At 49.1% G+C, this 26017-nt stretch overlaps 1 protein-coding gene and 1 long non-coding RNA gene across 6 annotated transcripts in view; one reads left to right on the top strand and one right to left on the bottom strand.

The window, feature by feature from the left end:
- PKNOX2 (PBX/knotted 1 homeobox 2) overlaps positions 1-26017 on the bottom strand; it is a 655223-nt gene that overhangs the window by 562535 nt on the left and 66671 nt on the right. For 3 of the 5 annotated variants that reach the window (XM_039496651.1, XM_039496659.1, XM_039496653.1), the window contains exon 2: positions 8470-8542. The gene's annotated coding sequence lies outside the window, so the exon portion shown is untranslated. Of the gene's footprint in view, positions 1-8469; positions 8543-9060; positions 9171-26017 lie in introns of those variants that run through there. The other 2 variants (XM_039496652.1, XM_039496654.1) reach the window with 2 other exon arrangements.
- Positions 9298-11706, top strand: LOC120375750. Its single transcript, XR_005586754.1, has 3 exons — positions 9298-9879; positions 9992-10082; positions 11542-11706. It is a non-coding gene; the product is annotated as an uncharacterized LOC120375750 (long non-coding RNA).

Here is a 26017-nt window from a genome sequence, read left to right as displayed (position 1 = left end):
GCTGCATCTAAACTGGCTGGACTAGGGCAACAAAGAGCCTGAATCAGTCTGCATGCACTGGAGAGCAGGACAGATGAAGAAGAGGTGGGAAGTAGCACAGCTGAGTTATAAAAGGGAGATGTAAATATCCCCATTTCCCAGGTTCAGCTCTCTGCCTCTCCAGATGGAAACAACAGCACAGCTTAGTGGGGAGCATTAACATTAATGAGAGGGAGCCTAATCATACTCCACTAGGGAATGGTTAGGGGTGCAGAAATCCACATGTGGGACTGGAGTGCTGCAGGATTAACAAATCCTGCACTCAGAAGCCACACAGCTCTTCTATGTCTGACCTAATAGCCACAAAATGAGGCATCATTTAACCAACACTGGGCAGGGATGGCTGAGTTTGGGGACTGATCCTGCTTCAGCTGAAGTCAATAAGGCAAGATCAGGCCCTTCAAGACCCTTGAAAGTAGAGTGTTATTTTACAGTGGGCAAGGTACTTCACAGAAGACAAAAAGAGATACAGTCCCTAAATCAAAGAGTTTGCAAAACAGTGACTTATTTCAGACTAAGGAAACAACAAAGAAAGAATCAATGTAAAGTCTCCAGAAGCAAGGGGTTCTCATTCTGTAGCTGAACTGAAACACAGAATCATTGTTGCCTTAGAATTGTCTCTGAAACAGGCAGGTGCAGTACACAAAGCACATTTGAAAGATGCAGAACACAGAGCACAGAATGATGAGATGTCTCAGTTACAGAGCTACATACATCAAAGTGAGGAAGTTCTTGACTGAGTTTTTCCACATCCAAACCTTTCCTCAGACACACAGTCAAAGGGAGCTTTGGAGAAGTCATGTAGACATGGGACTCAGCTTAGGAGACTTTTGCTCCACAGCGTCGTGAATGGGTTGCTGTTATCCATAAAGTTACACTTTGTATCTGGGATCATTAGAATAGAGCTAATCTTCATTTACTGAGTAATTCAGATATAACCAAAACGAGATACTGACGGAATGTTCCCCGTTACTCAGCTGTTTCAGACGCTCGCCTGTGGATCAGGACGACAGAAGGCAGGGAGCTTATCCCACTCTGAGACACTCTGGTGGTAGGTGGCCCCTGGCAATGACACCTCCCCAAATTGGGAGACGCCTGGGGCCAAGAGCAGTTCCCCATGCTGCCCAGGTAGGCCCACTTTCCTCCGCCTCCTGGCTACTGGCGTGCTTGTTGGTCCCAGCCAGCAGTCTCTCCTCCTGTGGATATAGGTGGGAAGGCTCCTTCCATTCAACTGCAATTTGGTATCTTTGGTGTATACTCTCTATCCACCTTGATGTAATAGCTGGTTTACTCATCAGGCCCTGGTCTTTTACAGCTCCTACCATGGTTCAGATGGCCATACTGGTGCAGGCAGTGGGATGACAGCAATTCTGGGTCATTATGTACAGGGAAGAGCAAGGTTTACTCTAGATCAGTGGTTCTCAACTTATTTATCATTGTGGGCCACATATGTGGCCCACGTGTTACCTGGACCGCAGGGGCCGGGTGGCAGGGCAGCGGCAGTCCTGACCCCAGCCCTGGACCCCTGGAGCTCAAGGGGCTGGCCGGCTGCCTGCCCCGGGCCCCAGACCACGCGTGGCTGGCCAGGAGCTCAGGCCTCCGACCGCACGGCTACCCTGGATTCCGTGGGGCTGGCCAGCAGCCTCAACCAGGACCCCCACCACACGGTGTAGGCTGGCAGCCCGGACCCCAACCCCGCCGGGCTGGGTGGCGGGGCAGCCCAAACCCCACCACGCTGGGCAGATGGGAACCCGGACCTGTCTCGCGAGCTGGCCTTTAGCACACAGCTAAGCTGGCCCACATGCAGCCTGCGGGTTGACAACCGCTGCTCTAGATGGAAAACACAGGGGAGACATTACATCAGGAGCCAAGTGGTAGGAACCATAGGCGCCGAGTTACTAATCTGCCGGGGGCGGGGGGGTGCTCCCCCCTGGCTTCACCCGGGCCCGGCCCCCACTCCACCCCTCCCCCCAATACCCCACCCATGCCCTGCTTGTTCCCATACCTGCCCCGCCCCTTCTCCTCCTCCTCCCATCCCTGCATCGCCTCTTCCCTGCCCAGTTCTGCCCCCTGCCCCAAGAGCGCTACACCCTCGCTCCTCCCCACCAGTGCCTCCTGACACTGCGAAACAGCTGATCCGTGGCAGGCAGTAGGCACTGGGAGGGAGGGGGAGGCACTGATCGGTGGGGCCCGCCAGCGGGGAGGAGGCGCTGCGGGGAAGGGGAGGTTCTGATAGGGGGCTGCCAATTGGTGCTAAGCAATTTTTTCCTGTGGGTGCTCCAGCAACGCAGTCAGGGAGGGCATTCAGGTGCCATCAGTGCAGTACAGTCCCCCCCAAACTCCAGCACAATGCTGTGTGGCTGAACAAAACTTTCCTCAGACCCATCTGGAATCCTGGATGCTCTATCTAGGGTAGCCTGTCAGGACAGCTGCCTGCAGCATGGGAGCATCCCAACTCAAATCACAGGAGATGGTGGCCTGTTCCAGATAAGAGGAATGTTGTCAGTACCCACATTCTTACCCCGCTCCCTGTGGTTACTCAAGGTGTGTGCTTTGATTTTCTCACTTGAATCTCAGTAGAGGGGCTAAGGAAACAGCCTATTTATTATACACGTTTGCAATGATGACAAATAGCTTCACTCTGTAACACGACAGTCTGCTGATCCTCCATCATTCAGCCCCATCCTTGTATCAAAGCATGTAGGGACAGTACCACGGCAGGTGAGCTCCTGCATCTTAGGTAAGCTGCCAGACAAATTCAGCAGCAAGATTCAGCAGGTGGATCAGCGATAAATACCAGCCGCACAGGCCACGTGGCTCCTTCAGGATTTAGTCCTCAAAGTCCTCCCAGAACAATGTCTCCACCCAGCATACCATTGAAACTGCTCTAAAACCTAAACCCCGGACTGGGCTGTCACCTCAGCCCTGCAGTGACTGGGAGTGTGGAGGTTACCGCACCAAACACTGGTCCCCTTCTGTCACTGGTGTTTCCTGCAGTCCCCCATCCCTCATTCCCTCCTCTGAGCACCTGTTCAAAGAGACAGAAGAAGCCAAGTTAGAGTGTAACCTCCTGATGACCAGTGGTCACGCTCTCACTATACTGCTTCATTTCAACTTTTGAGCTCAATTTTTGGCTTTAGGGGATTTTTGAAGCTTTCAGGACTGACTCCAAAATCTCAGAAACTTCAAGGATACCTCACCCATGGGCCCCAGGGGGGCCCATTCTTCACAGCCAAATAGATTGGAGAAAAGCCTTACTACCTGCCATTGTAGGCAGGCATGGCTGTCACACAGACCTGCCCCGGCACCAGAAGGTGAGCTGCCTGACTGGCCATTCCCTTCCAGGTGCATGGTGATCTGGGGCTCCAGACTCAGGCACACATGGCCACTGGTGTGAGAAGAATGAGAAGTGGGTGGAAGGCTCACCAGTGCAATCACCTTGTTTCTGAACAGTGCAGAGGAAAGGGTCACATTTTGTCCGTTAACTCAGGACCCTGCAGGAGCTTCCTCACTCCCTGCAGCAGAGGCGCCAACTTTCTAATGTGCTGGGGTGGTGCTCAACCCCTGGCTCTGTCCCAGACCCCACCCCCACTCCACTCCAGACCCCAAGGCCCCACCCTGCCTCTTCCCACCTCCACCCCGCCCCCACTCCACCCCTGCCCCGCCTCTTCCCATCTCCTTCTGCCCCCTTCCCTGAGCGTGCCCCGCCCTTGCTCCTCCCCCAGTGCTACCTAGATGCTGCAGAACAGCTGATTGCAGCAGATGGGAGGAACTGGGAGGGGGAGGTGCTGATTGGCGGGGATGTTGGTGGGTGCTCAGCACTGACCATTTTTTTCCTGTGGGTGCTCCAGCCCCAAAGAACCTATGGAGTCGGCACCTATGCCCTACAGTGCCTGGCTGGGTGAGAGGAGAGCCTTGCCCCCGCCCTCTCCACAGGGCTCCTGGCAGCCGTGACCAGGCAGGCTTGTTTTCCAGCTGCACCTGGCCAGAAGATTGTGAATGTGTCTTTCAAACGCAGGGACTTTGTTAGTTGATTTGCCTTTGTCACCTCGAGGCTGGGCCCTGCAATGTGTTCTTGATGGTGCTACACCTTAAGCCTAGCTGAAACTCAATGTGCAGGCTGCTTGTAACAGGGTGCCTCATGATGGCAGCACGACGCATGAGCAGTCTGCCTGAGGCTTTCTGGGTGGAGCTCCAGGTGTTGTCTTTGACCTACAAAGCCCTAATCAGCTTGGTACCTGCCTTCTTGAAAGACCACCTGTCCCTGTGCCACATGGCCATGGCTGCAATCAGATGCCCCTCAGGTCAGAAGAGGGGGGGCTGCTTTCCTGTGGAATGCTTCTCCCATACCCAGAGCTAGCTGACCTTCTGCGTGCGTCACTACACCCATGGGACTGAGTGGCCATTGGGGGAGTGCAAAGGCAGCGGAGGGAGGGATTTTTCTTAGGGGAAAGTTGCAATGGGGGGGCGTGGGCATATGACTGGGGATGGCTGAGATGTTGGAGGGCAGGCAGGTATGCTACAGCTTTAGACAATGCATATTTGTAGCTCCTATTACTGTGTTTTCAAGTGTCCCTCCAGGGTGCTCAGAGCTTTGGTGCTGGGCTTCCTCTACATTGTAGTCGAAATAAATCGTGGCCAGGTTGTGGCACACCTGCTGCTCCTGTGCAGGAGAGTAAGGGAGGGCAAGGCAACCCTTTACTCTGCAGCACCAGCTACCCGCATCGTGGGGGAGGAGAACAGCCTCCACAGTGGCACTATTCCCTGTCTCTCCCTGCGTCCCTGTGCCATGAGCAAACCAGCTTCCCCAGACCCAGGGCCTTCACAAACCACCTTCCCTGGAGCAAGGGGACCCAGGCAGCAGACTGTGACTCTCCAAGCTGTGCTCCTGGGGTGCTGTGACAACACGCTGCCCCGCCTTGGGGCTTGTGGCAAATTTAACATTCAATCCTAGTGGTGTAAATTACAGAGAATTTGCTAACACTCCAGGTGAACATAATCCCCACAAGTCACTTGTTTTTCAAAATCAGACAAACAACCTCCCTCAGAAAGGAGACATAAATCAGTGATGAAGAAAGACACATAAAACAAGTGCCCCATCAGATCAGTTGTGGCTAAGCAATATATTCCCAGTCTCTAAGAAAGAGAGAGGTCACTGCTCAGCAATAAACTAAGCCTAGAGGACATAAACTCTTGGGTGATGTAGAGACACTTTATAATGGAGAAACATTTTATAACCAAGCGACTCCTTCCTCTTCTCTCTGAGGGGCTAATGAAGATGAATGTGTAGGATGCGATGCTGGCACCCAGCTATGGTCTCAGGTCACCCCAATATCTACAGAGCCTCTTGGAGAACATCCATAGTAATTCCCAGCCTCCCCGGGGGAAAGATGCAGAAAGCTCCTGAAGCCGAAGTGATCATCACATCAACACCCGGTATTATAGAACAAACACACAGCATGAGCGGGATCCCTGGAAGGCCGGGCTTTCTTCATGACCAGAACTAACGCATGAGTGTTCACCATAACTGGGCTGCACTATAAGTACTCTGCTGCATCATCCTCCGGCATTCATGAGCTGAAGGCACTGTTTGTGCAAGACCTCCCTCCCCCATCCACATATAATGGGGACAGGGGTGGCTCCAGGCCCCAGCACACCAAGCGCGTGCTTGGGGCGGCATGCCACGGGGGGCGCTCTGCCGGTCGCCGGGAGGGCGGCAGGCGGCTCCGGTGGACCTCCTGCAGGCGTGCCGCCGTGCTTGGGGCGGCGAAATGGCTAGAGCCGCCCCTGAATGGGGAGAGAGATTAGCAGCCAATGCCCAGTTTGAACATAATCTCCACAATTCCCTTATTTCTCAAAATCAGAGGAACAACCCCCCTTACTCTCTTCCCCTTCTCTAAAACCTTGCAGAAGACTCCTGTGGCTTCAATGATCCACAGAGATCCTTCCTCCACTAGCCCTGCAGAGACTCTCCCAGAAAGATAACAGCCTCAGGCCACTCTCCACACTTAACTGGATTCCCAGGGTAGCATCTGGCTCTGGAAACCCCATCAATGCAGAGCAGAGAAGACAGAGTTAGACATGGACCTAGCCTGGAAACATGGGGTCTCTAAATGGCTGGGCCTGGCCTCAAGCTAACCCCCAGGGAACCCAAACTAGAGCAAGCACCAGCAAACATCTCTAGGCAACCTGGGGCTTGTTCCTGAACCAATATCTAATATCAAGAAGTATCCCTAAAAGTTCTTGGCTATTATGGCTAGTCTGCTCCTTCAGAGGCCCCCAAATAACTGAGGTACTTTACTGCAGAGATGCTGCCATAAACAGCAATGGGTGTTTTTTGCTTAGATCATGCAATGGTCTACAGGACAAAGGCAGCCACCTGCTTGGCCTTGTATACAGCTGTTCATTCAGGACAAGAACAAGTTCACGGTCTGGAAGACTAAGTCCAGGAGCGAGCTCTGTAGCGTAGAGGATAAGCCACAACTCCTAATCTTAGTTACACATTCCCAGCGCCTGGTGTTCTCTCCCACGCTGATAAGTGAGTGAGCAAAGCAACACACAGGATTACCATCGCTAATTGACATGAGCCAAGCACATACACAAAGGACCTGGGATGGGGAAAACCCTATAAATGATTCCAAAGATTCAGGCCCCAAGGAATTCTGTTTTAAGCTTACAAGTCCAGCCAATCTTAATACTGCGCCAGACATTGCCATTACCAGCCGCCAGCGTCAGAGAATAGAGAGGCCTCGAATGAAGCACTGAGATTTTATCAAAGACCTAGAGGTGAATTATGACAGCCCAAGAGATGGGAGCAGAAATGAAGAATCAAGCAATTCCCTGTACCAATCCACATAATACCCTAGAAGTCACCACCAGGATATTTTAACACTTCAGCAAAGAAGAGTTGCACATCAAGATGGCCAGCTACAGAGTAGGACACAAAGGTCTAAGAACATAGGAATGTACATGGGATGGAGGAACATTTGAAAAACGTAATCCTTCCATTGCCTGCTGTTCTAGAACTACCAACGAATAACATAGTAGCAGCTCATCTCTGAGTCCTTCACACAATCCTGACCTTTTCCAGGGCGTTTGTGCATATCACACCATTGGCATTACGACTGATTTTAGGTAGATGTGCAGAAGTTTCAGTTTCTTATTTTTCTGTTGAGCTGGATACTCAAGAAATCATGCATATGTACCACATGGACAAATGGACAGACAGATGTGACTGCCAAAATGAGGTGCCCTGCAAGTTAAAACCTTCAATCACTAACTCCGTCAGCACTGAAATCATCAAGCCATAAGGCAGCAGGGCTCAGTATGCTTCTTGCTCAGCCATCTGCATGATGTTATATATCAGGCTAGCCATTCTTATGATTTATTCAAATGCTCATTACAGTCAATCTATTTTTAGACAGAGGTGACGATATTCGCTGATAACGGTTAATCATTTATAATTCCATGGACTAGTTAGATGCCAATGTACTTACTATTAAAGGGAATTCTACCAGGTGCCTTCAGAGATGCTGTAAATTGCCAAAAACTGAGTTTCGAATATACCTTGGGAGGGCTTAAAACTCCACATAAGGAAGTCAGTCTTGGCTGACACCCACTGAACAAACTCAGCCATCTACACTCATCATGGGAGAGAACGAGTGCTCAACTAGCCCCTCGCAGCAGGAGAGACAAGGGCTACAGGAGATCTGCCTCTTTGCTGTTTTACCAACCTCTTCTCCTCTCCATCAGTCACCCATCTCTACTGCACCAAGCCACGCTGGGAGCAGCCCCTGCCAGGGTGAGGTCCCCATGCCAAAGAATGCCACACAGATGGGTGGGCTTTTATAAGACTATTTCTTATGATTCTGACCTGTGGCTGCCAGGGGTGTTTGCCTGCGAGCAGGTGTGGCCAGGAGATGTAACTTTTTCTGTAACCACACGGGCAATTGTATATAAATCGCGCAACAAGCAGCCAAGTAAATTATCCACAGGATGCGGCCTAGTCCCTTCACATACACACAAATGTCGGAACAGGGCAGGCCAGAACCTCTGTTCAGTGAAAATGGCAGAGCTTGGCCCTTCACCTCCACACAGAGAGGAAATCTTTCTGCTACATGTGTCAGGTTCAGACTAGTCAAACTTGTGCCAACCATGTACTGCAGTAGAGCTAATTACACACATAGTATATGAAGTCTACCTTAAAGCACAATCAATAAAGACTAATTCAATAGAATGTCATATTACAGGGCTCCTTTGTCACATGCAGACTAATCTAATTAGAATTTCACTGTATTTTAAATCCTGACTAGTTCATTGTTAGATGTTTCATTACACAGTGCAGTGCAGCCAAATATCAAATTTCTGGCCTGATCTTTAACCCATAACCTCAACGAAAGACAGGAGAAAATGCCAATCAAAGTTACTTACAGTTCAGGGACTCTTTCAGTGGATCAGCGTGAAGAACAGAGGAGCCTCAGGATCCAACCCCAGACGGTACCTGCTGATATTTTAAAAAGGGTTTTTATTAGAGAAGAAATTACTAGAATGAGAGCAGATGTCAGAGCAAAAATTAACACCCTGGGATGGATCTGTCAGGTGAGATAAGCTCAACATGGAGCTCAGTTCCTAGGCTCAAAGTATGCACCTGTTGTGCTGTAAATCAGCTGACCAGGACGCAAAGGCTACAGGGAGCAAACTGCCACATACATCCCAACCACACCTCCTGTAGGGAGCAAGCTGCGCCCCCAACACACTCTTCTGGGTAGCACTATAATTGTGTCCTTAAAGTAGAAATGGGTGAAAGTAAGAATTGCTTAATTAAATTAGGGCAATGTTGCAGTCCTGATAATTTCTGTACATTTTGGAGGCTAAAAACACCCTGTGGTAAAAGAATATTATTCAAGTTGCAAAATCAAAAACTCAAAAGTTAGGAAATGCAAGAACTAAGGTTGCCCAGAAAATGCTAATTTGCCCCCCTCATGTATATGCATTAATTATGTTAGTTACATGATCACATACTAGTTCTTCCACAGGACTGTCACAGGCCTATTTGGTCCCCATGTACATGATGGATCCTTGAAAGAGATCCATCTAGTAAACTAGAAGGGTCTCCCCCTCTTCCAGATTCCAGAGGACAACAAATGAAAGAACAGAACAGGAGTGAGGTCATAGGTTTACAATCAGGATTCCAGAAGGATCATAGAATCATAGAATCACAGGGTTGGAAGGGACCTCAGGAGGTCATCTAGTCCAACCCCCTGCTCAAAACAGGACTAAGCAGAGAACCCCAGACATCACCTGCTCCTTAATTTGTGCAACTCCATAAAGAGCACATTGCTGGGTCTAATCTGGAGATGCCAAAGGCCTGGATCATTGGAGCAAGACCCTCACACCTTTCCTGACAAGGGCAAATGAAAGACACTGCTGGTCACCACTGCCACCTGAGCAACTAGGAACAACTGAGGACCAAATATTGCTCCTGCAATTGCAACCCCCTATAACAAGTGATGGGCAACACCTCAGTTGAGGAGACTCCCCTAATCTCCACCATTTCTTACACTTTCTTCCCCCAATCATCACACATTCTCTTGGTCTTCACTGGCTCAAACCTCAGCCATCTAGCCCTCCTACAACCCCCAGATGCTCAACCACCTGGTTAGGTCAGAGAAAAGAGACATAGTGCTGAGTGTCACCAGCATGTTTCGCTCTTCCTCCAAGGCCAGCTGGTGGGAATCCTGGAGTATAAGGCTCGCTCTCTTTACACACAGGGAAGCCATTCCCAACAACATTCTTTTAAAACTCTTCAAACCCTTCCAGAGTAGCTGTTGGTAATGCAAGGTGTGCTCTGCAAAGAATTCTGCTGGGGCTGGGAGGGACAAAGGTTTCCTTGTGATGCTTTGCAAACAGAATAAAAGGAAACACTATTCAACTGAATTTATCTGCCTCATAGGCACCTTGATGCACAATTCAAGATGAAGGGAGGCTCTGAAGCACAGAGGTAGTTCATCAGCTAATCATCCTCAGAAATTAGCCACTGAAATGTAAGTATCTTCATGATGGAGGAAGCCTGTACACATGTAGGGTTGCCAGGGACTTTCTAATTGCACAAAACTAAACACCCTTGCCCTGCCTCTGCCCCACCTCTTCCTTGAGGTCACGCCCCTTTTCTGAGGCCCTGCTTCCACTCACTCCAGCCCCCCTCCCTCTGGCATTCACTCTCCCCCACCCTCACTCATTTTGACTGGGCTGGGGCAGGGGGTTGGGGTGTGGAAAGGGAGAGGGCTCAGGGCTGGGGTACAGGGTTGGGGTGCGAAAGGGGGTGCTGTGAGGGAGTTTGGGTGCGGGAGGGGGTTCCGACCTTGGGCAGGAGGTTGGGGTATGGGTGGGGGTGCGGGGTCTTGGAGGGAGTTAGGTGCGGGAGGGGGCTCCCATCTGTGGCAGGAGGTTGGGGTGTGGGTGGGGGTCTGGGAGGGAGTTAGGGTGCGGGAGGGGGTTCTGACCTGGGGCAGGAGGTTTGGGGTGTGGGCTTCAGCCGGGCGGCATTTACATCAGGCGTTTAGATCAGGCGGCTCCTGGTTGGTGGTGCAGCGGGACTAAGGCAGCCTCTCTGCCTGCCCTGGTGCTGTGCAGCTCTCGGAAGCAGCTGGCATGTCCGGCCCCTAGGCGGAGACACGGCCAGGTGGCTCTGCTCAGTGCACGCTGCCCATGTTCGCAGGCGCCGCCCCCACAGATCCCATTGGCTGGGTTCCCAGACAATGGAAGCTGCGAAGCCAGTGCTGGGGGCAGCAGTGCAGAGCTTCCCTGATTGCTCTTGCGCCTAAGGGACAGACATGCCAGCCATTTCTGGGGAGCAGCTGGTCAAAAACCGGATGCCTGGCAACTCTCTACACATGGCACAAGAGACACCAAACAGAAGAGACACATGGCTCCTCTCCCTTTAACCTCTGAGCATTGGAATGATTAAACAGGAAGAAATGAGGGAACAATATCCTTTTGTAGTTTATTTCTTCCTGTTGTCCCAAACTCCCTTTGGAAGCTACACTTACAGTAGATCGGCACTGCTGCGATTGATGCAGCCGTGTCCATTTAGGGGGCCACTAAATTGATCGCAGAGTGCTCTCCTGGCGACTCCAGTACTCCACCTCCCCGAGAAGAGTAAGGGAAGTCAGCGAGAGAGCATCTCCCGTCGACCCAGTGTGATAAGTCGACCTAAGCTACGTCAACGTTATCCACGTAACTGGAGCAGCGTAACTTAGGTCGACTTATCATGGTAGTGTAGACCAGCCTCTGTCCCAACTGGCTGCAACTATGTCAACCTCCCAAATGCTAAGTGGAGCCTCCTCTTTGCTGTTTGTGCTGCACATGCGAGATGACAGCTCTTAACATTGCTGCTAAATCACATTGCAAAAATTCAGGGAGCTTCAGAACCACGTGAGGGAAGAATGTCCTTGGGTCAGGAAGAACAAGTCAATGAAGGTCTTTGCCCTTTTCTCTTTACAGGAGCACAGGCCTGTGGAGCTGTGCAATTCCCCAGGACTGACACAGCAGCCTGTGTCACATTCTCCTTTGTAGGAACACATCGCTGGCTATTTCACGAACAGGACAGAGCCCACTACCACCTCCGCCAGCTGCTACTGTTACCTGAGTAGCAGCAGCTGAGGTCTCCAGAGGGCAGCTGCTTCCAGAGTCAGACAGCAGAGCTTTGTGCAAAGGGAACCCAGAAGGGGCCTTTCTTCGTACTCAGCTTTGCAAAAAATAATAAATAAAAATATGCTCTTACTGAGCCTAGCAATGTTCCAGAATAGAGACAGGGAGCTGACTCGCATTCCCCTTTGGCGAGAGCCCACCTTTTATTCCCGGTGTTTCCCTTTGGAAACACAGAGAACTTTGCTAGTTTTCCCTTAATGCAGTTTCATTGGCTGAATGGCAGGACTCCTGATTTGCTCCAGCATCTGTGATAGGAGATTCAGGCTCAGTTTCAAATGCCAGAACACAACAGGAATAGAATAGCTCTTCAAGCATGGAATTTAGTGTAACAAAGGGCCCTGCAGATTCCTTATTTACCCTCTCTGCGGCTAGGAAAAAGACGCATGAAGGAGCATATAATCACATCTTTCCATCTCTTTGCAGGTTGTGCAAAATTATAACATTTGAATCAACTCTACGTTCTAACTGCAAATTGAGAGGCTTTCAGACAAAGGTAAATAATACGCAAGGTGCAAGGTGCTATTTCAGAGTCCCATAACATAGGCGAATTGGCCAGTGTGAGGCTGTTCACATCAGCTCTAGACAAAGAAGCTGAATGAGGTCTCAGAAATAGAGATCTATGGAGAGAGGGAATGTGGCCAAACTTTACTCTTTGTCTCCAAGTTAATAAGCCGTTAGTGAAATGACCAGTTACTGGAAAGCACTCCATTATTTTCTAATTGGTGCATTTATTCATGGCACTTTGTCCCATAGAGGGATGCAAAATGACAAGGAAGCAGCACTACCTGAAAAGGACCACAAGCTCTGCAAAGGTACCAGAAGTTTAGCTGCTCCCCAAGACCCCTGTAAAAGGCAAGGATCCCCCAACTCCAGCTCCAACACACTGTTCCGTACTTTTAGGGCAGTAGGTCACTGTCATGAGATACTGAGTGTCCTTTCTCATGCTGTATGCACAGTAACAGTGTGATCACCACATTGAGCAGAAGTCTTCACTGAGCTGCTAACAGCGACACTCAGGTCTGTGTAGTAATGCTTAATTTAGAACCCAGCAACTTGTATGAGCGGTTTGGATTATTTCTTCCCATGTGCATTGCTTTGCTTTTGCCAACAACTCATTTCCTCTGTCTTCTGGCTGCCCATGCATCTAACTTGGGCCTTTACGCAGAAAGGCACATGCATAACTTTCAGCCCCTCTGGAGTTACATCGACCTCAGTGGAATTACTCACGTGCATAAAGTCACACATATGCTTAAGTGCTTTGCTGGAGTAGGGCCTTGGTCAGGTCCAGCTTCTCCATTCTTGACTAATCTAAATAATTTTGTGTCATCTACAGATTTTGCCATCTCACTTGTTCAGTTTTTTTCAGACCATCATAAAAATATTAAATCAAACTGATGTGATACCAGCATCTTAGGGCACCCATCTTTAACTTTGTATTACGTTGGAAATTGTCCATTTAGTCCTACTCTTTTTCTTTCTCAGATCCAGTTTCTAATCCATGGTTGTACTTTAGCTCTCATCCCATGATTAGTTACCTAATTTTAGTAGCTTCTTGGAGGGGCCATTGAAAGCAGACATAAATGACATTAAATGGTTCTCCTTTAGCCATTATTTTGTTGACATGCTCAATAATTCAACTAGATTAAAGCATAATTTTCCTTTACAAAGCCATGGTGCTTTATCATTATCATATCCTGTATACCTAGATGTTTTATAATTCTATTATGAATGATCATTTCAGCCCATTTTCTTGAGTCTGAAATAAGTTGCACTACTTTGTAATCCTCCGGACTTCCCCAAGTGTCTTTTCTGTACTACACTTTCCATTCTCCTGTACTCCAGTATAATAGGGGATGTTAATACGTGAATGCAAGTGGAATTTTCGAAAGCTCCTAAGTGATTTAGGAGCACATGTCCCATTGACTTTCAATGGGATTTGTGCTTCTACCACACTAGATACTTTTGAAAATTCAACCTTGCATATTTTGTTGGCAGCTGAGAACCTTCAGCCTGGAATTCCCACAGACCTCTTCACTGTCCCATCTGGTCCTGAGGACTTGCTGCTCTTAAATTTATCATTTTCATCTAGCACCTATTCTTGTGACACCTCAGTCTCTGACAGTGCCTCATCTTCATCACCACAAAAGGGCAGGTCTGGTGAAGACCGATGCAAAGAAATCATTTAGCATCTCAGCAATATCACTATCTGCTTGGTTGCTTCTTTAAACTCCAGGCAGTCCAGGAACCCTACATTTCCTCCCGCAGGTGCTCTGCTTCTGATGTACATACAGAATAGCTTGTCTTATTTAAAAGATGAGCTTTCGTGAGCTACAGCTCACTTCTTCGGATGCTCACGAAAGCTCATGCTGAAATAAATTTGTTAGTCTCTAAGGTGCCACAAGTACTCGTGTTCTTTTTGCGGATACAGACTAACATGGCTGCTACTCTGAAACTTGTCTTATTTGTCTCTTTGCTATTTAGATTCTGTCTTTATCCTGCTTACTTTCTTCTTACATTTTACCCACCATAATTCAGATTCCTTTCTATCAACTTAACTTGGGCTGGGTTTTCAGGAGATGAAGGTTTCAAGACTGGATGCCTTCTGTAAGATATGCTTTAGCCTAACACAAGCTATTGGGCTCAATAGTGGGAAAACTGGAGGGAATTCTCTGCCCTGTGTTATACAGGACGTCAGACAGATTATCTAAGGATCCCTTCTGATGTTAAAATCACTGATGTTTGCAGTGTTAAAACCTATGAGATTTATAGATTCATTTAGAATACAAGGGATGGAGCATGAAGGTGACACCTTGAACGTGGATCCAACAGTTAATCCATATCAATGTCACTTAACATGAACATGCCTTGATGTGTATACACCCCATGCTGGTTCAGCAGCCAAAGTGTTAACAAATCACCCGCCTGCCTGCTCAGTGAAAGCCCAACAGCAGCTGTGAGTAGAAGGGTTGCAAAGCAGGAGGGCGGGGTGGCTGCCAGGGATGCAGGATTTCCAGGACATCACTTCTTTTTTGAGGCTCCGCCCTCTGTCCGGGCAGATGTTTCAAATAACAGGCAATGTCTGTGATTTTTGCAGAGAAGATATTGCAGCTCAGAAAGAGCCCCGATTGGTCCACTTCCTGATTGGTCCCTCCCCTGCATCGACAGCTGATTGGTCCCTTCAGAACCCGGCTCCCAGCCCTGGGGAGGGGGGTCCCACAAGGACGCACTGACTGATGGGCTGTCACTGTGTTTTGGGCTTGTGCCAGCTGCCCTGCCACTGTAACAGGGAGCGACGCTGCCCCCACCTCCAGTAAGTATCCCCACTGCAGTTACCGCCCCCCCGCTCCGCCTCCCCCCCTTCCATAGCCCTCTCCTCCCTGGCAGTGTTCTCTTTTGGGGAACGTGAAATATGATAGCCCTCCCTCCAGTAGACTGGGGAGCAGCTGTCAGACACCAGCCTGCCAAAGAGTGAAAAGCAGGCCAAGAGGGTGGAGAAGCCTACAGAAGAGGCGAGGTAAGAAGTTACTCAGGGAGCAGCCAGGGACTGAGAAGGACTGGCTCTGGCTGTTCCAAACAAGGGTCCTGAGCTGCAACCCAGTCAGTCGAGCTGGCCTGGGTTCCCCAATCTCCTCCAGCTAGGGGCCTTTGGAGAAGGACTTTAACCCAGGAGACCAAGGGCTGAGTAGCACCCCACCAGGACCCTGGAACTGTAGACTCCACATCATCCTGAAGGAGGCAGAGACTATTGAGGACCCAGCCAGGAGGGCTCAGCTCAACAAGGACGACATATGCCGAACTGTGCATGGCGACATAAGGGGGATGGAGCCAGGTTGGTGTAGCTTCCAGTCTTGCCACAAGGGGGTGCTAACAGACAAAGGCCCCCATATTACAGAACAACAATTACAGCAAGAGCAGCAGCACTTAGACTATAAGTGTTTGGAGTAGGGACCATCTTTCTTATGTGTTTGTACAGCTCCTAGAACCAGGGGTGGCTCTAGGCACCAGCTAAACAAGCAGGTGCCTAGGGCGGCAAAATATATGGGGCAGCATAGTGGATCCAAAAATAGCCTCTGAAGTTTGCAAACCCTTAGATTCCAGGGGGGCTCAAATCACTTCCCAGCACTTAATCAGGGTGCAGACAATGGGCAGCCAAGCCCCTGTGGGACAAGATGAGCAGGAGCTGGGAGTCGTATTTTCACCTGGTTTTTAGTTAGAGGCTCATTTCTCAGTATAGCTGGAGCCAATGATGGGCTTGCAGATTACTAGAACACATAAAAATGCTCAGTTGCATACTCCTTTTTTACCTGAAGATTGGATGATGAGCAAAACAGCAGCTATAAGTACAGGTAAGGGGGAAAAGAGATTCAACCCCAAAAAAAGATTATCCAGAGATAATCTATGTTCATTGATTACAAAGTTAAAGTTGTTCTTCTTTAGCATTTATTAATGCTTGTGAGGCTAAGTTACTACAGTGATAAGCACCACAGAAAAACCCAGGAGGAAAGTCTGTATTTGGTGCATTGTTCAGGTGGTGGGAGTAAAGGCAGGAGCTGCACACAGAATGGTAGGGATGAAAAGAAATAGCGAACAGCTGCCTCATTCCACAAGCACTGTCACTGCTGTGTACTGAATGAGGCTTGGGGCCTGTGGAAAAAATATGACGTGACCTGGTAACTGAAAGCTGTCTTGTCATGCATATGAACAAGGGGACAGAGTTAAGGTTGCAAAGGTCACCTTAATTCTGCCATTTCTTCATTTTTGAGAGCTTGACTTTCCATTCTTTGAATGTAGTTCTTTTGTATGCAATATTGTTACAGTTGTCTAAGTGTTTCTATTCTAAAGAATCCTGTTGCACTTGCTTATAACATTAATCAAAATTTCACCTTTCAGGCTTTCTGAAGCTTCCAAAATTTTCTCTTGCAATTTTTCTTGAAAGTTTGAGCAAAAATGGCTCCCCAGTTTTTGAGTCTCAAGAGAGTAAAATTATTAATAAATTCACCAAAAACCAATTTGCACACAGCTACTACATTGTCAATAGTTTGGGGTAGAAATCTGAAACTGAACAATGAAGACCTGTTTTGGTTTGGCTGAGTTATAAAGGTTTAACACACACACACACACACACACACACACACACACACACACACACCATGTTCTGCACACATTGTCATTAAAAATGTCACATGTTGGATATTAGCAACAATCTCCCAACATTCAGTAGGCACTGGACATGCCGAAGAACCCTGTGTGGAATATCTTATCTCAGAAGCTGAATGTGGAACACAGCAGAGCCCCTCACCACATCCCTCGCTGAACTTGGCTGTTCTTTTGTACATAAAATTCTGCACGGGCGGTGGGAGCAACTCCATTTTCCTGCTTGGTTTCCATTACTTTAATTCCAAAATTAAGGTTGCAAAGAGGGTCCCGCTATAAGCCAATTTGCACCCTCAGTCTATCTCACAGGAAAAAAAATTGCACCTCCAAAGTTTGTGATTACTCTTAGCAAAGAGGAGATTTTTTCCTTAAATTTTAAGTAATCTAATCAAATGTTTTTGAAGGTAAAACTCATTAAATACAGTAATTTATTTGAAATAATTATCTATTTTCTCAAACTTCAGGATGGGAAGGTTTATATCATTAAAACGTGTGTTTGTGTGTGTGCGCGCGCACACATGTGCGACTGCAGAGAATCACTTGTGCAAAGGGAAATTTAAAACACATGCTAAAATTAAATAAAAAGGAATCTATTCAAAAGTCCTTGTGTCTCTCTCTGCAGGGGTGGCTCCAGGCCCCAGCACGCCAAGCGCATGCTTGGGGCGGCATGCCACGGGGGGCGCTCTGCCAGTCGCTGGGAGAGCGGCAGGCAGGCAGCCTTCGGCGGCATGCCGGCGGAGGGTCAGCTGGTCCCGCAGCTCCGGTGGACCTCCTGCAGGCGTGCCTGTGGAGGGTCCGCTGGTCCCGCAGCTTCGGTGGAGCCGCGGGACCAGCGGACCGTCCGCAGGCACGCCTGCGGGAGGTCCACTGAAACCGCGGGACCAGCGACCGGCAGAGCGCCCCCCGTGGCATGCCGCCATGCTTGGGGCGGCGAAATGTCTAGAGCCGCCCCTGTCTCTCTGGGTCACAGAAACTGGTGCTGAATGTTTCCAGGGCCAGAATGTCCCTACTACAGGGGAGTCTTTCAACTTCCATGTTCTCAGCATTAAACTTTCCCTCCCCACATTCAACTTGTACATAAATTAACTCCTACAAAATGATTTCACCGCAGGGCAATGCACATGCTGCAGAGCCACCATCCTCCCTTTACTCCAGGCTGCCAGTCTTTTCCCTGGAAAAAAGCAGATCCATGGTGCTGGGCATCCCAGCTGAACAGATCCCCATGACACTTTGCAAATCCTCAAGGACAGTTATGGAACTTAGAGGCTCATTGGGCCCAGCCTGTTGCAGTGCTTCTAAGGTCAATATTGGCCCACCCCAGCTTTAAAGCACTGCATGGACTAGAGCAGCTGGGAGTGGTGGAATCAGGACCTCAGGTGGATGAGGAGGCCTAGCTAACTCAGAGGGCGGATTCAGCACCATTCAGTCCACTGATTTTTTTGATGCACAAGTGCTGAAGCCTTTTCATTGCAACCGGATGCAATATGGAAAACCTGTGTTCAGGGCTAACCTAGGCCCTCATGAGCCAGGCTGACAAGTGGAGAGGAAACATGTTCAACCATTTGGGAAGGGCACAGCAGACTTCTGTACCCCCCAAGTCATCACTATACTTAAAGTTCCAGTTGCAGCTACAGTTGCTGCTTGGAACAGCTGCCAATAGGCAGCATTTAGTATATGAAATATCTTAGGCTGCCTGACGCAACTGGAACCAAGAGAGTATGTGTCAAATGTGAACGGAGTTCAGCACTGATCAACAGGTGGAACAGCACTCTAGGTACGAAAAATAGCTGCAAGCAAGCCCACTTGCAACTGATTTATGTGAAAATATAAAGCATCATCCTAATCTCTGAACATTACACATCACGGGACTGTTGCAAGAAAAGAAGCAGAGAAAACTAGCCACTCAATTATAAAACTGGAGTCCCTTGGCTTCCAGACTAGTTATAGCCACAGTACGCAGTTTGCTAGTCTATTCTACTCTATTTAGGTTCAACTATGCACCCATCACGCTGAGCAATCTTCAGAGTTAGGAAATTAAACAAGAAGAAAGTCTGTCGCTTGGGGTTTCCTCCCCCTGGAAAAGATATGCATGTTTGTTTGTTTGCTGTTTCAGGAGGGAAAGTGACTGTCCTTGTGTTGGTTTCAGAGTAGTAGCCGTGTTAGTCTGTATCCGCAAAAAAAACAGGAGTACTTGTGGCACCTTAAAGACTAACAAATTCCTTGTGTTGTGATTTGGAAAGGCTGACCAAGGACTGCTCCTTGCCTTGCAAAGGACTGGCCAGGTCTGCAACCATTGCTAGTTTCTGAGGAGGGAATTGTAACCCAAATGTGCAAAGTTTTATTCAGCTCAAAACTGCAATTTTTTGGCAAATAACCTTTGCCTCTGAAAAGTTTTGCCCAGCTCTAATGAACACGAGGCTCACTTGTCACGAGGATGCAAGGCACAGAGTGTTGTCCACCCCTACCATAGGACTGGGCCCTCTGTGCTGCTTCTCACACCCCACTGGCAGCTCAGGGGCGAACTGACTTTCCAAAGCACAGCACAGATGCACAAATCACCGGGAGGGGCTGTGGGGTGTAGGGTTGCCAAATTTCTAATTGTCGAAAACCGAACACATTTGCCCTACCCCCTTCCCGTCCCGTCCAAGAACCCCCACCCCTTCTCCAAGGCCCAGCCCCTGCTCGCTACATCCCTCCTCTCTCCATCACTCGCTCTTCCCCATCTTCGATCACTAACTCATTTTCACCAAGCCAGGGCAGGGGGTTGGAGGTGCGGGCAGGGGTGAGGACTCCGGCTGGGGATGTAGGCTCTGGGATGGGGCTGGGGACGAGGGGTTTGGGGTGCAGGAGCGGCTCCAGGCTGGGGCAGGGGGTTGGGGTGTGGGTGCAGGCTCAGAGAGGGAGTTTGGGTGTGGGAGGGGGCTCAGGGCTGGGGCAGCGGGGTGGGGTGGGGCCAGGGATGAGAACTTTGGGGTGCAGGAGGGGGCTCTGGGCTGAGGCAGGAGGTTTGGGTGCAGGAGGGGATGCGAGCGGGGGTGCAGGCTCTGAGTTGTGGCCAAAAATGAGGGGTTCAGGGTGCGGGAGGGGGTTCCGGGCTGGGGCAGGGGGTTGGAAGGGTTTTGGGGGTGCTGGCTCTGGGAGATAGTTTGGGTGCAGGAGGGGGGTCAGGCCTGGGGCAGGGGGTTGGGGTGTGGGAGGTGGAGTGGGCTCTGGGCGGTGCTCACCTCAGGCAGCTCCCAGAAGCGGCTGGCATGTCCCTGCAGCCGTTAGGTGCAGGGGCCGCCGGGCAGCTCCACGTGCTGCCCCCGTCCGTGGGTGCCACCTCTGCAGCTCCCACTGGCCATGGTTCCTGGCCAATGGGAGATGTGAGGCTGGCACTTGGGGCGGGGGCAGTGTGCGGAGCCCCCCTGGCCGCCCCTGCGCCAAGGGTCTGCGCAGGGCTGGGCAGAGAGCCTGGCTTAGCCCCGCAGTGCTGACTGGATTTTTAACAGCTGAAGTCCCTTTTTGACCAGGCGTTCTGGTTGAAAACCAGATGCCTGGCAACCCTAGTGGGGAGCAGGCTATGGCCTTCAGCATATTAGATGACTGAGCAGAAGGGAGGTTCTAATTAATTCACTGGAATGTGATGCCAGGATCAAGGGTGAGACAGAGCAAAGCTGCCCCGAGTCAGTAGCCTGGACAGCGCGGAGTGCTGCCCCTCAAAGGTGTATTTAGGGCGGGAAGGACCTTTGTTCCTCAAAGGTCACCGCTCCCCACAGCACAAGGGAGGCTTTTGCAGCATCCAGGAGCCTGCAGAGAACAGCAGCCACAGAGAGTTAGCTGCCTTACTCCCAGCCTTCACACACACGGACACTGTGAGAAAAGCTGTCCGCCGGCACACACACAGGCAGCACTGGCTAAATCCCTATTCCTTGCCATCACATTGACACTAACATCACCTCCACTGCTCATATTTATTAATTGTACAAACCTAATGGAGGAATGCATTGGCAAAAAAGGGTAATGGCCATCAGGCCAGCAATAAAACAGAATTAATGGTCCATAGGAAGAAATCATGTCCACTTAACACCAGCTTTGAAACTGTAACAGAATAATGTAATACCAGCAGGGCTTTTCTCTGTATGCAGATTGCTTACACCATGTTAATCACTCACAAAGCAGGCCACGTTCTCCCTCAGCTCACATGACCCTCCAGGGACCAGAAACATTTAGTGAAAGGATCATTACCAACATGCACAACTGCAGCAGCACCCACAGGATCCAGCCCAGAGGAATACAGGAGCGAGCACCTGGTGCAGGCTGCAATGTCTGAGGAATGCAACTCCAGCCCTTTACAGCAGGGCAAGCAAGCAGCAAGTCCATGGGTCAGAACCACAACCGGGCAGTGAGCACCTGCTGTGGCAGACAGGAGGGCAGGAACAGTCTGTCTGTATGCAGTGAAACCTCAGGTTGGTAGAGGCTGATTTTCAGCTGCTCTTTCCTGCAGCACCTGAGCTGTAGATGTGCTGGAGGCCAAGGACTGTGCAACTCCCACTAGCAGTTAAGGTTGTCAACTTTCTACTCGCACAAAACCAAACACCTTTGCCCCACCCCCACCCCGCCCCTCACCCATGGCCCTGCCCCAGCCCCACCCCTTCTCCAAGGCCCCACCCCCAAAGGCTCCGGCTGGGGGTGCAAGCCCTGGGGTGGGACCAGGGATGAGGGGTTTGGGGTATAAGAGGGAGCTGGACAGTGGAGCTGAGGGGTTTGGAGTATGGAAGGGGGCTCCAGGCTGAGGCAGGAGTTTGGAATATGGGAGGGGGTCAGGGTTGCAGGCTCTGGGTGGTGCTTACCTCAAGCAGCTCCCAGAAGCAGCAGCATGTCCTCTCTCCGGCTCCTATGCAGAGGCATGGACAGGCAGCTCTGCATGCTGCCCTGTCTGCAGGCACCACTCCTGCAGCTCCCATTGGCTGCGGCTCCTGGCCAATTGGGAGTTGCAGAGCCAGCGGTTGTGGTGGGGGCAGCATGTGGAAGCCCCCGGGCTGCCCCTATGTGTAGGAGCCAGAGGGAGACCATGCCGCTGCTTCGGGGAGCCGCACAGAGCCACGTGGAGCCACGGTAGGCAGGGAGCCTGGCTTAGCTCCCCTGCACCGCCGGCCAGACTTTTAACAGCCCAGTCAGCAGTGCTGACTGGAGCCGCCAGGTTCCCTTTTCGACCGGGCGTTCCGGTCAAAAACCTGACACCTAGCGACCTTACTGGCAGTACTACCTGGAGGCATCTTGCAAGGGCTCAGACTAAGACCAGGTTTCCAAACAGGAAGCCTGGCACTGCAAAGTGCTAGCCATTGAGCACAGTGGAAGTGGAAAGTGCCCAGGATCTCACTGGACTCAGCCCTCACTTTAATATTAACTCATTATTTTAAGTTGGAAGAAAGACTGTTTAAGGGGGAAACATTAGACCCTGGAGAGGACTAATTCCTTTGCCCGTCTGTGAGGAAAGCAATATTAAAATGCAATTCTACTGAGAATGCACAAACACACGCAGAGCTGCTCTTTAATTGCACTTCCATCAAAGTGTTGCTTTTATGGAAAATGTGGTTTCTGCAAAATCGATATTTTCCACAGAAAAAAACCTGCTCATTTATTTTTCCTGTTTTCCTCAGCCAGAGGGAGACACCATGGTGCATCATAGGAGATGCAGTCTGGCCAAGGAGCCTGTCCCACATCGGACATTGGGGGCATGAGGCGCTCAAACTGCAACTCCTATGAGGCACCACAGCAGCTCAGACAAACACAGCTTATTGTCGAGCTGACCTGAAGTGAAACATTTCTATTCAGGAATGCAGAAATGTTTCATTTCAGCTAAAAGTATCTAATCAAAATGTTCTGATGTTTTCAAATCCAAAGTTTTGGGGGAAATTTCATCCCTCCAAAAAATATGCTATTTCAGCTTTTTTCCTCATTTGGAACCAAAACAAGATGTCAACATATTGGAAATTCCCCCATGCAATCAGATCTATTAACATCCTTTGCATATTTGAGCAGAGATCACATAAAGATATGATACCCCCCCAAAAAATTATTGCTTCTGGGTGAGAAATAGAATTCCCACTTAAATGTGTTAACCCAAAACCAGACGGTACAGATAAGCAGGTTAACAGTTATTAAAAGTAAACAACTGTTAACAGCATATTTGGCCTTACAGACGTGTAACATATTAAGTTATCGTCATAGCCTCCTCTAGCGACTGAGCCACAGAAAAGAATGGAGACTACTACTACTATTGGATTATCTAACTGAAATCCTCCTTTAGCGCAAGTGGAAGAAAGCTGGCTTTTTGGTGCAGAACGTCCTAGGTTCACGCCTCACTCATGACCCATGATGAGGGCAGGTATCGAGCAGTAAGAATGAGTGTGTCATATGCACATTACATCATGGGTAATAATTCATCAGGAAAAGGACAATGAACCAAAAGAACTCTGAAGCAGATTGGATGGACCTGTGGTACTAACCAACCAAGAATTTTACAACTCATTGGTTCCTACTGTTTTACTTCCGGCTATCTCTTTAAAGAAAGTTTAATTTAAAAAATAAAAAGATCATTCACTCAAATAACCATAAAACAAACTCAAGTTTTCTAAATTTCAGGAAATTCAGGTAAAGGAGAAGTGAGATGTTCACATGAAATTATGTAAATCAGAAAACATCTAAAATTCCAGCTTGGTAACAGCCTACTATGTGTACACTTAAATATGTCCAAATACACTACATAAGGATTCCCATTAGCAGTCAGCATTTGCCCAGGAACCTATAATACTTTCAAAACAATATATTTGAATATTAGTCCCTCCTCACCAACCAAGACTGGAATTCTGGGCTTCGAGTTTTAATTGCTTCAATTAATGGCATAATTAATACCTCAAGTAGTGCAAGCAATGACCCCTTTCCCCCTAGTATTTTTGCACCCTTCTCTCGGACCTCGGAGAGAAAGATCTTTTCATCTATATACTGTCCCTGAAGGTTCACACCTCAGTGACTGTGGCCTTGGCATCATGCACTCAGAGCCTACAAAGCAGTACTTAGTGCAGCCCTACATACACCCCCGCTCCAGATCCAGACATCCAGTGTGAGGGCATAGAAGGGACGTCCTGAAGATGTAGGGTAGGTGAGTGAGGTGCTGAAGAGACAATCTATCTCAGAGAACTCCACTTACAGGTGAATAAACTGCCTGACTCCTTAAAGAACTGGCTCTGCAGAGCTCCTCTTTTGGGCTATTAATTGGCTGTAATAACTCTCCTGAGTGGAGGCTGAGGAATGTCTTTCTAAAAGCTGCTCTCCTAAAAGAAGCTTTAGACTTGGCTCTTCTACTGAGAGGTGCAGCAAGACTAGGGTGACAAGGTGTCCCAATTTTATAGGGACAGTCCTGATATTTGGGCTTTTTCTTATATAGGCTCCTATTACCCCGCACCACGTGTCCTGATTTTTCACACTTGCTTTTGGTCACACTAAGCAAGACTGGACTGGAGCTCTATGTGGCAGCTTTACAGATTTCAGTTCCCCCGTTATGTTCCACCCAGTTATGTTCATGGAAATTATGAAGTGCACAGAACTCTTCTTTTCATGACAGACCAAGGTCAGGAAAGTACAGAGAGACACACACAAGAGAGAGGCAGGTATTTACAGGTGCAGGCTGCTAAAACATGACATTTCCCTGCACTGGGCTCAGCACTGGATCCACCCCACCTGGGAGCTCCTGTTGTTTCAAAGGCACTTTCCCATACACAGGAACTGCACTGTCAGGCCCTATGGGCTAAATTTACTGCTGGTGTAAACAGCAGATATTGAGGACGTTTTGCCTGATTACACCAGCTGAGAATGTGGTCATCTCTGCTTAATTTAGTTCTGATGATTTTTCTTCCCACTACAGGTCTGTTACGTGTCCTATTTATGCAGAACCACCTATTGGGCCTGCCCTTTTGATTTCTAGAGCCCAGTCCTCTCCTGTAATATCATAGCTCTACGGTTGTAACAAACATTCCCAAAGTATAGATCCAGAGAGGTCAGTTTTCAGAGGCCCCCCATGAAACTGTTCAGCTATATTTTAACACTCAGTCCCGTACCCCTTGTGCCTGCATCTGCTCTTCTCAACTACTGCTCAGACAGACACTTCCCCAGACCCTGCCCTTCCTCCACCAGCTGTAGATAAAATACGGCCAGGAGGTATTTGTGTCCGACACAAACAAAGGGTTAAACTTACTCTGTGACTTGGACTCACTAGGGTGACCAAACATCTCAATATTATTGGAACCATCCCAATATTAGGGGCTTTGTCTTATAGATAACTATTACCCCCTCCTGCTCCCAATCCTGATTCTTCACACTTGCTGCCTGGTCCCCCTAAGACTCAGACTGTAAGGGCAGAAGGGACCATCATGACCATTTAATCTGATTGTCTGCACACCGCAGGCCACAGAACCTCCTGTAATAGACCCCTGACCTCTGGCTGAGTTACTGACATCCTCAAATCATAAACTAAAGACTTCAAGTTACAGAGAATCCACCATAAACTTATCAAGCTCAGTCTTGAAGACAGTTAGATTTTTTGCCTCTACTGCTCCCCTTGGAAAGCTCTTCCAGAACTTCGCTCCTCTGATGGTTAGAAACCTTCGTCTAATTTCAAGCCTAAACTTGTTGACGGCCAGTTTATATCCATTTGGTTTTGTGCCAGCATTGGCCCTTAACTTAAATAACTCCTCTCCCTCCCTGGTATTTACCCCTGCAATGAATTTATAGCGAGCAATCAGAGCTCCCCTCAGCCTTTTTTTGTTAGGCTAAACAAGACAAGTTCCTTAAGTTGCTTCCCATAAGGCAGGTTCTTCTTTCCTCTGATCATTCCAGTTGCCCTTCTCTGTGCCTGTTCCAGTCTCAATTCATCTTTCTTAAACATGGGAGACCAGAACTGTACATGTTATGCCAGATGAGGTCTCACCAGTGCCTTGTATAACGGTACTAACACTTCCCTGTCTCTACTGGAAATACTTCAGCTGATGCATGGTAGGACTGCACTAGTTTTTTTCATGGCCGTATCACACCAGTAGCTCATAATTATCTTTGATTGACCAATACACCCAGGTCT

The sequence above is a fragment of the Mauremys reevesii genome, linkage group 12, assembly GCF_016161935.1.
Source record: "Mauremys reevesii isolate NIE-2019 linkage group 12, ASM1616193v1, whole genome shotgun sequence".
Lineage (NCBI taxonomy): Eukaryota > Metazoa > Chordata > Testudines > Geoemydidae > Mauremys > Mauremys reevesii.
The sequence above is the reverse complement of the archived record's forward strand: the minus strand, read 5'-3'. Positions and strand labels throughout refer to the sequence as shown.